General features: G+C 44.7%; 2 protein-coding genes across 2 annotated transcripts in view; one reads left to right on the forward strand and one right to left on the reverse strand.

Annotated features, from left to right (window-relative positions):
* Positions 1–15,939, reverse strand: part of LOC142191151 (uncharacterized) — a 1,229,165-nt gene that overhangs the window by 481,798 nt on the left and 731,428 nt on the right. The gene's annotated exons all lie outside the window — the stretch shown is intronic.
* The window catches only part of LOC142189845 (uncharacterized), a 236,989-nt gene that overhangs the window by 4,191 nt on the left and 216,859 nt on the right, over positions 1–15,939 (forward strand). The gene's annotated exons all lie outside the window — the stretch shown is intronic.

Here is a 15,939-nt window from a genome sequence, read left to right on the forward strand (position 1 = left end):
TCTGTGCGGAGTGATCTTCGCGTAGTCTGATGTAGATTATACAGCCTGGTCGCGGTTGGAAGGAAGGACCTGCGATAGCACTCCTTCTCACACTTGGGGTGAAGCAGACGGTCACTTACAGTGCTGCCATCAAGGTCTCATACATGGGGTGGGATTTGTTCTCCCGCATGGAGGTCACCATGGACAGTGTCCTTCTGTCACCCACCACCTGTACTGGGTCCAGGGGGCTCCCCAGGACAGAGCTGGCCCTCCTGATCAGCCTGTCAAGTCTATTTCTGTCCCTGGTTGATATACTGCTCCCCCAGCAGGCCACACTGAAAAAGATGGCTGAGGCAACCACAGAGTTGAAAAAGGCCCTAAGAAGTGTCCCCTGGACTCCGAAGGCCCTCAGCCTCCTGAGCAGGTAGAGTCTGCTGTGGCCCTTTCTGTGCAGCACCTCCAGGTGATCAGCCCAGTCTAGTTTATTATTGAGGAGCACACCCAGATACTTATAGGTCTTGACTATCTCAATACATGTCCCTTGGATCTCCACCGAGGTTGGACCACCTCTCCGTTTACTAAAGTCCACCACCATCTCCTTGGTGTTTCCAGCATTAATCCTGAGGTGGTTCTGCTGGCACCAGTCCATAAAATCCCAGTTTAAGTCTCTGCCATCAGTGATAAGGCCTACTATAGCAGAGTCATCGGAGTACTTCTGTAAGTAACAGCTGGATGAGTTGTGCCTAAAGTCAGCAGTGTACAGTGTGAAGAGAAATGGGGCAAGAACTGTACCTTGTGGTGCCCCCGTACTACAGATCACAGTGTCAGACACACAGTCCGGGGCTCTCACATACTGAGGGCGGGTTGTCAGGTAGTCTAGGGTCCAGTTGGACAGGTGATGGTCCACTCCACCAAGGTTCAGCTTCTCCCTCAGTAGTCCTGGCTGAATGGTGTTGAACGCACTGGAGAAGTCAAAGAACATTATTCTCCCAGTGTTCTCGGGTTTCTCCAGGTGAGAGAGAGCTCTATGAAGAAGGTGGATGGGGTGATTTATGGGGGTACTATATAGACCTTTATAATCCTCATGAGACCTGAAGTCGTCCCTAAAAAATGAGTGAGAAATTTTCTTCTAAATCTGTAAAATCGCTGTTACACTTGTAAGATTTATAATAACCAAAATAAATTACAGGACAATTAAAAGATGATCCGATATAAATCAGAGATATGGCAGATAATAGATATTCTTGTATTTGTGTGATATGACTATCCGTCTGAAAAACAGAAAATTTCACATTTTGAAAATTGCTAATTTTTTCCCCAAAATTTCCTATTTTTTGATTAGAAATAAATACAAATATATTGATCAGTGTTTACCAGTTACATGAAGTACAATGTGTCATGAAAAAACAATCTCAAAATCACTTGTGTAAGTTATAGCGTCTTGTAGAAGAATTATTAACAAATATATATCCACTTGTGATGCCGTATTATCATATGAGATAGATGATGTAATGAATAAGTCGTGTATACCTATATACTCCTAACTGGTGATTGTAACCATAAGAAATATATCCTGTAAGACATTCTTTAGGTGGAGGGAGGGGGCATTAGCCATGTCATAGGTCATCTTTGAATGTTGATATAACAGACAGGTACGGAGGGGCCCCCAAGATATAACACCTCTGTCCGGGGGATGTGTACATATATATGGCGCCTCGACATCCAGTGCTGGCAGCGTTTTAAGTGTTACCTAAGATCCATAAAGGGCTGGTCCCCCTGAGAGGAAGACCAATAGTATCCCGGATAGGGAGCCTCACGCAAGACATCAGTGTCTATTTGGACACAGTGCTGAGGCCATTTGTGCTAGGACTAGCTTCCTATACTAGGGATACAATGGATGTTTTTAATTGGATAGAGGGTGTAATCAAATGTTTGCCAGCCTGGATGTTGAGGCGCTGTATTCGTCGATTCCCCACCAGGAGGGCTACGAAGCAGTGGAGTACTTTTTGAGGTCCAGGGGGTACAGATTAGAATCCTGTTTGTGGGTTTGTGTGTTTGTTCCTCAATCACAGACAAACGGCTGAATGGATTTTGGTGAAATTTCACACACACCTACATATTTCCCAGGAAGGAATGATAGGCTACTTTAAATGTGGGTCACTCACCCCAAATCGCCACCGTCGTAGGGGGTGTTCCCCGGTCGGTGTCCCCAGGTCCCCAGCTTCAGTTCCCCCTGTGTAGTAGCACTCACCTTGGCCTCCTTTGCTCCTGTGTGTGCTCGCTGACTGCATACACTTCACACCCGGCTGCCTGTGTGTCCGATATCAAGCACAGCAAGCTACGGCGTCATACCAACCAAACTCACTCTGCTACATAAACAACACACAGGCAACAGCACGAGACGTCTATGCAGGAAGGCAGCACACACAGGAGCCGGGGGATAGAGACACAGGTGAGTGGTACTACACGGGGGCCGCTGTAGGAGGGGGGGGGGAGCTGGGGGCAGAGATGGGGGACATGACACTGGGGGGGCAGAGATGGGGGTGAAGAAACTGGGGACAGAGATAGGGGGGAGCATGAAGCTGAGGACAGAGATGGGGGACATGAGACTGGGGGGGCAGAGATAGGGGGGAAGAAACTGTGGACAGAGATGGGGGGGCAAGAAACTGGGGGCAGATGAAGTGAACTGGGGGCAGAGAAGGGGGACATTAAGCTAGGGACAGAGATGGGGGGAAAAACTGGGAGCAGAGATGGGGGGGCAAGATACTGGGGGCAGAGATGGGGGGGGGGCAAGATACTGGGGGCAGGCCCGCTCTGGCCACAAGTAGAGGAGCCACGGGCCGCGCTGCAGGTAGTTTGCGCAGGCATCAGGGGGCCGCCAACGAAGTCGCGGGTTATAGCTAGTATGTAATACATGAAAAAGCCCCAGAAAAGAGGAGATGTCCGAGGATGTCAGTGCTACATACACATCACACACACACAGCTCTGCTATATACACATCACACACACAGCCCTGCTACATACACATCACACACACACAGCTCTGCTACATACACATCACACACACATATCTGCTACATACACGTCACACACACAGCTCTGCTATATACACATCACACACACAGCCCTGCTACATACACATCACACACACACAGCTCTGCTACATACACGTCACACTCACATATCTGCTACATACACGTCACACACACAGCTCTGCTATATACACATCGCACACACAGCCCTGCTACATACACATCACACACACACAGCTCTGCTACATACACACACACAGCTCTGCTACATACACATCACACACACACACAGCTCTGCTACATACATATCACACACACAGCTCTACTACATACACATCACACACACAGCTCTATTACATACAAGTCACACACACACACAGCTCTGCTACATACACATCACACACACACACAGCTCTGCTACATACACGTCACACACACAAAGCTCTGCTACATACACGTCACACACAAAGCTCTGCTACATACACATCACACACAGCTCTGCTACATACACATCACACACACACACAGCTCTGCTACATACACATCACACACACAGCTCTGCTACATACACGTCACACACACAAAGCTCTGCTACATACACGTCACACACAAAGCTCTGCTACATACACATCACACACAGCTCTGCTACATACACATCACACACACAGCCCTGCTACATACACATCACACACACACAGCTCTGCTACATACACGTCACACAAAGCTCTGCTACATACACATCACACACAGCTCTGCTACATTCACATCACACACAGACAGCTCTGCTACATACACATCACACCCAAGCTCTGCTACATACACATCACACACAGCTCTGCTACATACACATCACACCCAAGCTCTGCTACATACACATCACACACACACCTCTGCTACATTCACATCACACACGCACCTCTGCTACATACAGTCCTATGAAAAAGTTTTTGCCCCCCCTATTAATCTTAATCATTTTTTGTTCTAAATATTTTGGTGTTTGCCATTTCAGTTTGATCTATCTAATAACTGATGGACACAGTAATATTTCAGGAGTGAAATGAGGTTTATTGTACTAACAGAAAATGTGCAATATGCATTAAACCAAAATTTGACCGGTGCAAAAGTCTGGGCACCTCCACAGAAAAGTGCCAGTAATATTTAGTAGCTCCTCCTTTTGCCTCTAGTCGCTTCCTGTAGCTTTGAATCAGTTCCTGGATCCTGGATGAAGGGATTTTGGACCATTCCTCTTTACAAAACAATTCAAGTTCAGTTAAGTTAGATGGTCGCCGAGCATGGACAGCCCGCTTCCAATCATCCCACAGATGTTCAATGATATTCAGGTCTGGGGACTGGGATGGCCATTCCAGAACATTGTAATTGTTCCTCTGCATGAATGCCTGAGTCGATTTGGAGCGGTGTTTTGGATCATTGTCTTGCTGAAATATCCATCCCCGGCGTAACTTCAACTTCGTCACTGATTCTTGAACATTATTCTCAAGAATCTGCTGATACTGATTGGAATCCATGCGACCCTCAACTTTAACAAGATTCCCGGTGCCGGCATTGGCCACACAGCCCCAAAGCATGATGGAACCTCCACCAAATTTTACAGTGGGTAGCATGTGTTTTTCTTGGAATGCTGTTTTTTTTGGACGCCATGCATAACGCCTTTTTGTATGACCAAACAACTGAATCTTTGTTTCATCAGTCCACGGGACCTTCTTCCAAAATGAAGTTGGCTTGTCCAAATGTGCTTTTGCATACCTCAGGCGACTCTGTTTGTGGCGTGCTTGCAGAAACGGCTTCTTTCTCATCACTCTCCCATACAGCTTCTCCTTGTGCAAAGTGCGCTGTATTGTTGACCGATGCACAGTGACACCATCTGCAGCAAGATGATGCTGCAGCTCTTTGGAGGTGTCTGTGGATTGTCCTGGACTGTTCTCACCATTCTTATTCTCTGCCTTTCTGATATTTTTCTTGGCCTGTCACTTCTGGGCTTAACAAGAACTGTCCCTGTGGTCTTCCATTTCCTTACTATGTTCCTCACAGTGGAAGCTGACAGGTTAAATCTCTGAGACAACTTTTTGTATCCTTCCCCTGAACAACTATGTTGAACAATCTTTGTTTTCAGATCATTTGAGAGCGGGCTGTCCATGCTCAGCGACCATCAAACATAACTGAACTTGAATTGTTTTGTAAAGAGGAATGGTCCAAAATACCTTCATCCAGGAACTGATTAAAAGCTACAGGAAGCGGCTAGAGGCAAAAGGAGGATCTACTAAATAATGTCACTTTTCTGTTGAGGTGCCCAGACTTTTGCACCAGTCAAATTTTGGTTTAATGCATATTGCACATTTTCTGTTAGTACAATAAACCTCATTTCAATCCTGAAATAATACTGTGTCCATCAGTTATTAAATAGATCAAACTGAAATGGCTGCTGTAAACACCAAAATATATAGAACTAAAAAGGATTAAGATTAATAGGGGAGCACAAACTTTTTCATAGGACTGTATACAGAACACACACAGCTCTGCTACATACAGATCACACACACAGCTCTGCTACATACAGTCATGGCCAAAAGTTTTGAGAATGATACAAATATTAATTTTTACAAAGTCTACTGCTTCAGTTTTCCTAATGGCAATTTGCATATACTCCAGAATGTTATAAAGAGTGATCAGCTTAACAGCAATTACTTGCAGAGTCAATATTTGCCTAGAAAATGAACTTTATCCCCCAAAACACATTTCAACATCATTGCAGCCCTGCCTTAAAAGGAGCAGCTAACATCATTTCAGTGATTGCTCCATTAACACAGGTGTGGGTGTTGATGAGGACAGGGCTGGAGATCAATCTGTCATGATTAAGTAAGAATGACACCACTGGACACTTTAAAAGGAGGCTGGTGCTTGGCATCATTGTTCCTCTTCTGTTAACCATGGTTATCTCTAAAGAAACACGTGCAGTCATCATTGCACTGCACAAAAATGGCCTAACAGGGAAGAGTATCGCAGCTAGAAAGATTGCACCTCAGTCAACAATCTATCGCATCATCAAGAACTTCAAGGAGAGAGGTTCCATTGTTGGCAAAAAGGCTCCAGGGCGACCAAGAAAGACCAGCAAGACCTAGGACCATCTCTTAAAAGTGTTTCAGCCGCGGGATCGGGCTACCAGCAGTGCAGAGCTTGCTCAGGAATGGCAGCAGGCAGGTGTGAGTGCATCTGCACGCACTGTGAGGCGGAGACTCTTGGAGCAAGTAGCAAAAAACAATGTATATTCAGCTCACCCCTTAATCATGAACACCTGATCCTGGGCCGCACGGATGTGGATGGACCTTGTTCCACTTGTAAAGCCAGCAAAAAGTAAAGAATATCCAGCGTCTCCAGAAGGTAAAAATTAACTTTTATTTCCGCATTAAAAAAATATAAGCATCACAGTTAAGTACACCCAGCGTACAGAGATTGTTTAACCGGTTAAGGACCAGGCCCAAAAGTATGTTAAAGACCAGGCCTCTTTTTTCAAAACTGACATGTGTCACTTTAAATGGCATTAACTTTGAGACGCTTTAACTTACACAAATGAATTTGAGATGGTTTTCTCGTAACACATTATACTTCATGTTAGTGGTAAACACTAATCAATATTTTTGCATTTATTTATAAAAAAACTAGGAAATTTGATGGAAATTTGAAAAAAATTGCAATTTTCAAAATGTGAAATTCTCTGCTTTTCAGGCGGATAGTCATACCATCCAAATACATGAATAAATATTATCTCCCATATCTCTGCTTTATATTGGCATCATCTTTTGATTGTCTTTTAATTTATTTTGGACGTCACAAGGCTTACAAGTGTAACAGCAATTTTCCAGATTTACAAGAAAATTCTCCAAACCAATTTTTTAGGGACCACTTCAGTTCTGAAAGTAATTATAAAGGCCTGTATAATAGAAACCCCCATAAATTACCCCATTTTCAAAACTGCACCCCTCAAATTATTCAAAACAGCATTTGGGATGTTTGTTAACCCTTTAAGCATTTCATAAGAATAAAAATAATATGGCAGTGAAATTTAGACATTTCATTTTTTTTCACTAATACATTTATTTAGACCCAAAATTAACACATTCACAAAGGGTTGAAGGAGAAAATGCATCTGAGAGTTTATTGTGCAATTTCTCCCGTGCACAGAAATACCCCACATGTGGGTGTAAACTGATTTTTGGGCACACGGCAGTGCATGGAAGGGAAGGAGCGACACTGGGTGTTTGAACAGCAGATTTTGCTGGAATAATTTTCAGCGCCATGCCTTATTTGCAGAGACCCTAGAGTACCAAAACAATGGAAACCCCCCAAAAGTGACCCCATTTTAGAATCCACACCCCTCACAGAATTCATCAAGGGGTATAGTCAGCATTTAGACCCTACAGTTGTTTCACAGATTTTACTAACATTGGGATGTGTAAATGAAAAATTACTAAAATGTCACTTTATCTCCAAAGTTTTCATTTTCACAAGGGGTTAAAGGAGTAAAAGCCCCCCACAGTTTGTTAAACAATTTCTCCTGAACACGGCAATACCCCATATGTGGCTATAATCTGCTGTATGGGAACATGGCGGGGCTCAGAATGGAAGGAGCGCTATTTGGCTTTTGGATGGCAGATTTTGCTGGAATAATTTTAGGTGCCATGTCGCATTAGCAGAGCCCCTACAGTACCAATACAGTGGAAACCCCCTAAAAGTGACCCCATTTGGGAAACTATACCCCCCACAGAACATATTAAAGGGTAGAGTGAGCATTTTGACCCTACAGCTGTTTCACAGATTTTATTAACATTGGGCCATGAAAATGAAAAATTACTTTTTTTCCAACAAACTGTCAATTTAGCCCCAAATTTTTAATTTTCACAAGAGGATAAAGGAGAAAAAGCTCCATAAAGTTCGTTACACAAATTCTGCTGAACACAGAAATGCCCCATATGTGGTCATAATCTGCTGTATGGGAACATGGCGGGGCTCAGAATGGAAAGAGGGCTATTTGGCTTTTGGAGGGCAGATTTTGCTGGAATATTTTTCAGGTCCCATGTCGCATTTGCAGAGCCCCTAAAGTACCAATACAGTGGAAACCCCCTATAAGTGACCCCATTTTGGAAACTACACCCCTCATAGAATTTGTCTAGGGGTAGAGTGAGTATTTTGGCCTCACAGGTGTTTCACAGATTTTATTAACATTGGGACGTGAAAATGAAAAATTACTTTTTTTCCCAATAAATCGTCCATTTAGCGCCATAGTTTTAATTTTGCAAATAGTTTAAGAATTAAAAGCCCCCCACAGTTTGTTACACAATTTCTTCTGAACACGGCAATACCCCATATGTGGCCAAAATCTGCTGTATGGGTACATGCTGGGGCTCAGAATGGAAAGAGCGCTATTTGGATTTTGGAGGGCAGATGTTGCTGGAATAGTTTTCAGGTGCCATGTCGCATTTGCAGAGCCCCTAAAGTATCAATACAATGGAAACCCCTCAAAAGTGACCCCATTTTAGAAACTACACCTGTCAAGGAATGTATCAAGGGGTATTATCATTTTGAGCCTAAAATGCTTCCCAAAAATTAATGTACAAAATGAAAATTGAAATTTTTAAAAATCTGCCATTTCGGTGCCCAATACGTTGCACCCACTTTGTGTTGTCAGAGACCTGCACTCCTAAAACTATTAAGTGGGCCATCCCGGGGGTCAAAAAATTATATATGTGGGTGTAAACTGCTGCTTGGGCACACAGCAGGGCTCAGAAGGGAAGGACCACTGTGCGTTTTAGCTTTTGGGATACAGATTTAGAGGGACCCTCTGGGCGCCATGATGTTTTTGCAGAGCCCTGGAGGTTCCAGTAAACTGGAATTCACCAAGAAGTGACCCCATTTTGTAGGGGCAATTTTAGGGTCTCTGCAAATGTGACGTGGTGTCCAAAAACGAAGAATCTAAATCTGCACTCCAAAAGCACATATTGCTCCTTCACATCTGCACCCTGCTGGGTACCCAAATAGCAGTGTATGCCCACATGTATGACACTGGTGTACCCCGGATAACGTACTTAATGCCATATGTGGGTAGAATCGGCTGTTTGGGCACAACCGGGGACAGAAGGGAAGGAGCGCTATTTTGGTTTTTGGAGCACAGTTTGGTTTTTTTTGCCACTTTTGCAAAGCCCCTGAATTGCCAATAAAGTGGAATCCGCAGACATGTCACCCTATTTTGGACACTACAACCCACTGATGGGATTTATCAAGTGGTGTAGCGAGAATTTTTAACCCTTGAGTGTTGCATTTATTTAGTTTCCAGAAATGAAATCGCAACTGATAGAGAAGTTAAAAATGAAAATTTTACAGATTTGCCATTTCAGTGTGCAACATGTTGTGCCCGACTTATGTCAGCAGAGACACTCCAAAAACTGTTAAACGGGTATCCCAGGCACAACAGCTTTTAGAGCGTTCATCTCTGATACAAGGCGGGCACAACATATTACGCACTGAAAGGACGTATTCCTGGAAAAATGGTCATTTTCACCTCTCACAATCCACTACAGTTATAGTTATATATATAAAGTTATAGCAACACTTGGGGGTTAAAAATGCTGTCTGTACCCCTGGATAAATCCTTCAGGGGTGTAGTTTCCAAAATAAGGTAATTTATCAGGGGATTCCAAATTACTGGCGTTTCAGCTCTACAAAAGTGTCATGGCATCCAAAAACCAAACCGTCTGTGCTCCAAAAACCAAATGACCCTTCTTCCCTTCTGTGTCCGGCTGTGCCCTAGTATCAGTTTATACCCACATATGACATTATGTCCGTTATCCGGGGGTACACCAGTGTCATACATGTGTCATACATGTGTCATAAACTGCAGTTTGGACGTACAGCAGGGTGCAGAAGGGAAGGAGCGCTATGCGGCTTTTGGAGTACAGATTCAGATGTTTGGTATCTGGACGCCATGTCATGTTTGTAGAGCCTGTAAGGTACCAGAAAAGTGGATTCCATGGGGTACCAGGAGTGACCCCATTTTGAAAACTGCACCCCTCAAAGAATTTATCAGGGGGTGTAGTGAGTATTAGTATCCCGGACGTGACTGCACAGCGGATGGCGAAGAGGGAATGTATAAGCTGTGCGGAGGACATTGCAAACACCAAATTCCCTACTATGTCCCCGTAGCTCCTATGATTGGGGGAGTCACTCTGGGGGTCACTTTAGGGGTCACTTCTGGTGTCTGTTCCCTCATAAGCTGTAAATCTGGGGTGTCCCCTGATATCCGCTCACACAGCTTATATATTCCCTACATGACGCACCCAGTTGTGTTCTAATAATTTGGCGATTTTTGAGGGTTTTTGTCTTCACATTGTGAGATGCTATATTTTCTTTATGTTTCTGGTGACGCGGCCATATAAGGGCTTATTCTTTGCGGGATGAGATGCATTTCGTAATGACACCATTTTTTGGTGTCTACATCTTATTGAATACATTTTATTAACCCTTTTTTGCTGGATTTAAAAAAAAAAAAAAATCAATCCTGGCATTGAGTTTTACTTTTTTAATTTTGCGCCATGCAGCGTACAGTATAAGTAACATGTTCCCTTTATTCTGCGGGTCGGTACGGTTACGGCGATACCTCATTTATAGTATTTTTTTATGTGTTACTAGTTCTGCAGAGGAAAAACACATTTGGGGACATAAATCAATGTTTTTTGCATCGCATCTTCTAAGAGGCGTAACATTTTTATTTTTCGGTTGACAGAGTTGGTTGAGGGCTTATTTTTTGCGGGACAACCTGCGCTTTTTATTGGTACTGTTGTCGGATGCATATGACTTTTTGATCACTTTTTATAGCATATTTTGTATGGTGAGATGGCGAAAAATCATTACTTCCGGCGAGTTTTTTCCGTTTTTTTTTTCCGGCGTTCGCCGTGTACATTAAATATTATTTCAGTTTTATTGTACAGATTGTTACGGACGCAAAAATACCAAATATGCATTGTTTTTATTACTTTTTAGTTCTTTTTTTATATAATTCATTTTCTATTGAGAAAAAGGGATTTTTGGGCTTTATAACTTTATTACCGTATTTTTCGGACTATAAGACGCACCGGACCATAAGACGCACTAAGGTTTTAGAGGAGGAAAATAGGGAAAAAAAAATTTTAAGGAAAAAAAATTGGTGAAATATTTAATAACCTAATAATATAATATTTCACCAATGTAAATAGAACCGGGGGCTTTCGGACACAGGGATACCAAATGTGTATGTGTTTCACAGTAATGTTTTTGTTTTATATGTATTCTAGGGATATGGGGGTGATTTGAACATATATCTATATCTATCTGTCTATCTATCTATCTATCTATCTATCTATCTATCTATCTATCTATCTATCTATCTATCTATCCATCCATCTATCTATCTATCCATCTATCTGTGTCTGTCTGTCTTTCTATCTATCTATCTATCCATCTATCTATCTATCTATCTACCTATCTCCTATCTATCCATCTATCTGTCTGTGTCTGTCTGTCTTTCTATCCATCTATATCTAATCTATCTCATCCATGGAAGTGAAGCTATGCAAGAAGAGAAAAAGGGGCGGGCCAGACGGGTGAAGGAGGTGTGGTTTTCTAAGCAAACTTGAAAACACACCTCCTTCTCCCATCTGGCCCGCCCCTCCTTCACTGCCTCTCAGATCTGGCTCTTGCAATGAAGCCACACAGGCAGGGAAGTAGGGGCGGGCCAGACGGGTGAAGGAGGAGTGGTTTCAAGCTTGCCGAGAAAACCACGCCTCCTCCTCCCGTTTGGCCCGCCCCTCCTTCCCTGTCTGTGTGGCATCATTGCCGGAGCCAGATCTGAGAGGCAGTGAAGGAGGGGCGGGCCAGATGGGAGAAGGAGGCGTGGTTTTCTCGGCAAGCTTGAAACCAGGCTTCCTTCACCTGTCTGGCCCGCCCCTACTTCGCTGCCTCTCATATCTCGCTCCTGCAAACATGCGACACAGACAGGGAAGGAGGGGCAGAGCAGGCAGGCACCGTGCTGCTCTCCGTGCTGCTCCTCATAGACAGGACACAGACGCTGCACACGCTGCATTCGGTCTATAAGACGCACACACATTTTCCTCCCATATTGGGAGGAAAAAAAGTGCGTCTTATAGTCCGAAAAATACGGTAATTTTTTTCATACACTTCATTTTATTTTTTTTACATTTTTTTTTACTTTTTCATGTGTCCATTTAGGACACTTCAATCAGCAATACTTTGCTGATATAGAATGCCATGTGAGACACAGCCTGCAGGTGTCCCACATGGCATTCCGTAGCAGGATGTCAGGCTGTGTAGACGCACAGCCTGACATCAGAAGGTCCTGGCAGGATCACCAGGTATGTGGGGGCTCCGGACAGTCTGGGGTCACTGGCCAGACCCCAGACTACCTTTTACTGCTATCGGCACCCTCCGATCTCGCCGCGGGGGGTGCCGATCAGCTTCAATTGTCGGCGGATGCCTTTCGATCGCGCCGTGATGTTTCACGGCGCGATCGAAAGGGTTAAAACGTCCAGTCGGACTCAGTTCCGACTGGACGTTATTGAGGAAGGGGTTAGGTGTTAGTAACACCTAACCCCCGTCCTCCCCGCACCCCTCCCCCCGCGAAATAGGTACCTAAAGACAGGACGTATTTTTACAATAGTCCGGTCTTTAGGTACCTGGACCGCAGGCCGTAAATTTACGTACGGCGGTCCTTAACCGGTTAAGCTACGCGTTTCAGAACCTTGCTGGTTCCTTCATCATGGCACTCTTGGAGCAAGGCCTGGTCTCAAGGAGGGCAGCAAAGAAGCCACTTCTCTCCAGAAAAAACATCAGGGACAGACTGATATTCTGCAAAAGGTACAGGGAGTGGACTGCTGAGGACTGGGGTAAAGTCATTTTCTCTGATGAATCCCCTTTTCGATTGTTTGGGACATCTGGAGAACAGCTTATTCTGAGAAGACGAGGTGAGCACTACCACCAGTCTTGTCTCATGCCAACTGTAAAGCATCCTGAAACCATTCATGTGTGGGGTGGCTTCTCAGCCAAGGGAATCGGCTCTCTCACAGTCTTGCCTAAAAACACAGCCATGAATAAAGAATGGTACCAGAATGTCCTCCAAGATCAACTTCTCCCAACCGTCCAAGAGCAGTTTGGCCACCAACAATGCCTTTTCCAGCATGATGGAGCACCTTGCCATAAAGCAAAGGTGAGAACTAAATGGCTCAGGGAACAAAACATAGAGATTTTTGGTCCATGGCCTGGAAACTCCCCAGATTTTAATCCCATTGAGAACTTGTGGTCAATCATCAAGAGACGGGTGGACAAACAAAAACCTACAAATTCTGACAAAATGCAAGCATTGATTGTGCAAGAATGGACGGCTATCAGTCAGGATTTGGTCCAGAAGTTGATTGAGAGCATGCCAGGGAGAATTGCAGAGGTCCTGAAGAAGAAGGGGCAACACTGCAAATATTGACTTGCTGCATTAACTCATTCTAACTGTCACTATAAGCTTTTATTACTCAGAATATGATTGCAATTCTATTTCTGTATGTGATAAAAACATCTGACAAACACACAGAAAAACCAGAGGGAGCAGATTATGTGACAATAGAAGATTTGTGTCATTCTCAAAACTTTTGGCCATGACTGTACACGTCACACACAGGGGTCTTTGCAGACCCCCGAGTATAATGATCGGCGGATCGGGAGAGGTAAGGGAACATAACAAACAGTGTTACTTACCTCTACACGATCCTGCCAGGCCTCCTTTCTGATGTCACATGAACTCGGCCTGCGTCCCGGGTCATGTGACGTCTGACGTCATTTCATATGGACGCCAGTGGAGACGACAGCGTAGGAGCCGGAGACAGGTAAGAAACAGTAATTTTTTATGTTTTTATTCCCCCGGGTCTACGATTATTATACTCTGGGGTCTGAAAAGACCCCAGAGTATAATAATTGTTTATGGGTGTCCACTATGGAGGATAATACTGTGTGAAGGGGCCACTATGGGATATAATACTGTGTGCAGGGCTTACTAAGGGACATAATAGAGTGCGGAGGAGGGGGTTGGTTGAGGTCTTCGACGTCGGTTGGGGGGGCCATGTCAAAAGTTCACCACGAGGCCCCGCCATTCCTAGTTACGCCACTGGTCACACACACAGCTCTGCTACATACACGTCACACACACATCTCTGCTACATACACGTCACACACACAGCTCTGCTACATACACGTCACACACACAGCTCTGCTACATACACATCACACACACAGCTCTGCTACATACACATCACACACACAGCTCTGCTACATACACGTCACACACACAGCTCTGCTACATACACATCACACACACAGCTCTGCTACATACACATCACACACACAGCTCTGCTACATACACGTCACACACACAGCTCTGCTACATACACATCACACACACACAGCCCTGCTACATACACATCACACACACAGCTCTGCTACATACACGTCACACACACAGACAGCAGAGACTTCTAATATCTGGTCATGTGATTCTGTGACCCCTCCCACACCTATGACATCATCACAGGTCCTGTGAGCAGACGGCTGCTGTACCTGAGGAGGTAAGTGCTCGCTCTCAGCCCTTCTCATACATTCAGTGGCCCCCACACACTATAATGTCCTCCCTGTGGCCCCCACACACTATAACGTCCTCCTTGTGGCCCTGTGAAGGAGATTCCCCTTCCAGCAATGACCCTAAACCTCCAGCCCGAGCTCCAGTGAATGGTTTCGATCACAGAATATTCGGCTCTTAGAACGGCCCAGTCACAGTCCAGACCTGAATCCCATTGAGCATCTGTGGCAAGACATGAAAATTGCTGTTCACAGACGCTCCATCCAATCTGGCTGCAAAGAAGGAGAAGGGGCAGAAATCTCATCTCTAGATGTGCAAAGCTGGTAGAGACCGAGCCCAAAAGACTTGTAGCTGGAATCTCTGGATGGAACATTCTCCGGGACACTCATTCCTCTCATGTCCCTACAGCGGGGCCCATTCTCTACGTCCTCTATACCATCATGTAAGATTCTGCTCATTTCAGTAAGTCACAAACCTACAGATTCCCGTTGGCCACTTTCTCCTCTGCATTAGTCACTTGTTGTTGCACGTTGCGTACTAGGCTGTAATACTTCCTCTTCTGTCAGGGTCAGGGAGGACTGTACAGTTAGTTCCAGTGTGCTGGTAATATCAGGGGCCGAGTGTCTTCACCTCTATGGCCAGTAGATTGTAGTCCAGACAGAAATGTGGGAGATCTATCTGTGACAGTTGTGGCTGTTCCAAGAGATCGATGGACGAACCATCACTTGTTGTGACTGAAGCTGCAGAGAAAGTCAGTGTCATCTTTACAAGTGTCAGCTCCGTATCTTTGGACCCTTCCTCACCTTCTTGAGGGTTTCTTCCCCTCCTTAGTGGGTAGCACGGCTCATTCTACTAGAGCTGCTGGAGCCTCCTGGGCTGTTCGGCATCAGGTTTTGGTTCTTCCAGATCCAATTTGTGTTGCAACACCCCGGGCAGCACTGAACACCCCTCAGCCAGTACGCTTGAGGCTGGTCAAATACTCCCAATGAGATTCTGTTCAGCCTATCACACACCTTATATACCCACCAAGCCGGCCCACAACAAGTCACTCTCTTCCTGAGCTACACGCTGCCGACGTCAGAAGTTGGAGGTGGTGATAATAATGGGACTCAACTCTTCTATTTATTCCATGGGATTCCGTGTAGTGATTACATTGTCTCATCTTCTCTCCATTCAGGTCCCTACAATATAGAATCCTCTCAGTATCTTCTATAGAATAGAATATTCCTGATTGATCCATCAAGGATG

The sequence above is a fragment of the Leptodactylus fuscus genome, chromosome 1 (assembly GCF_031893055.1).
Source record: "Leptodactylus fuscus isolate aLepFus1 chromosome 1, aLepFus1.hap2, whole genome shotgun sequence".
Classification (NCBI taxonomy): Eukaryota; Metazoa; Chordata; class Amphibia; order Anura; family Leptodactylidae; genus Leptodactylus; species Leptodactylus fuscus.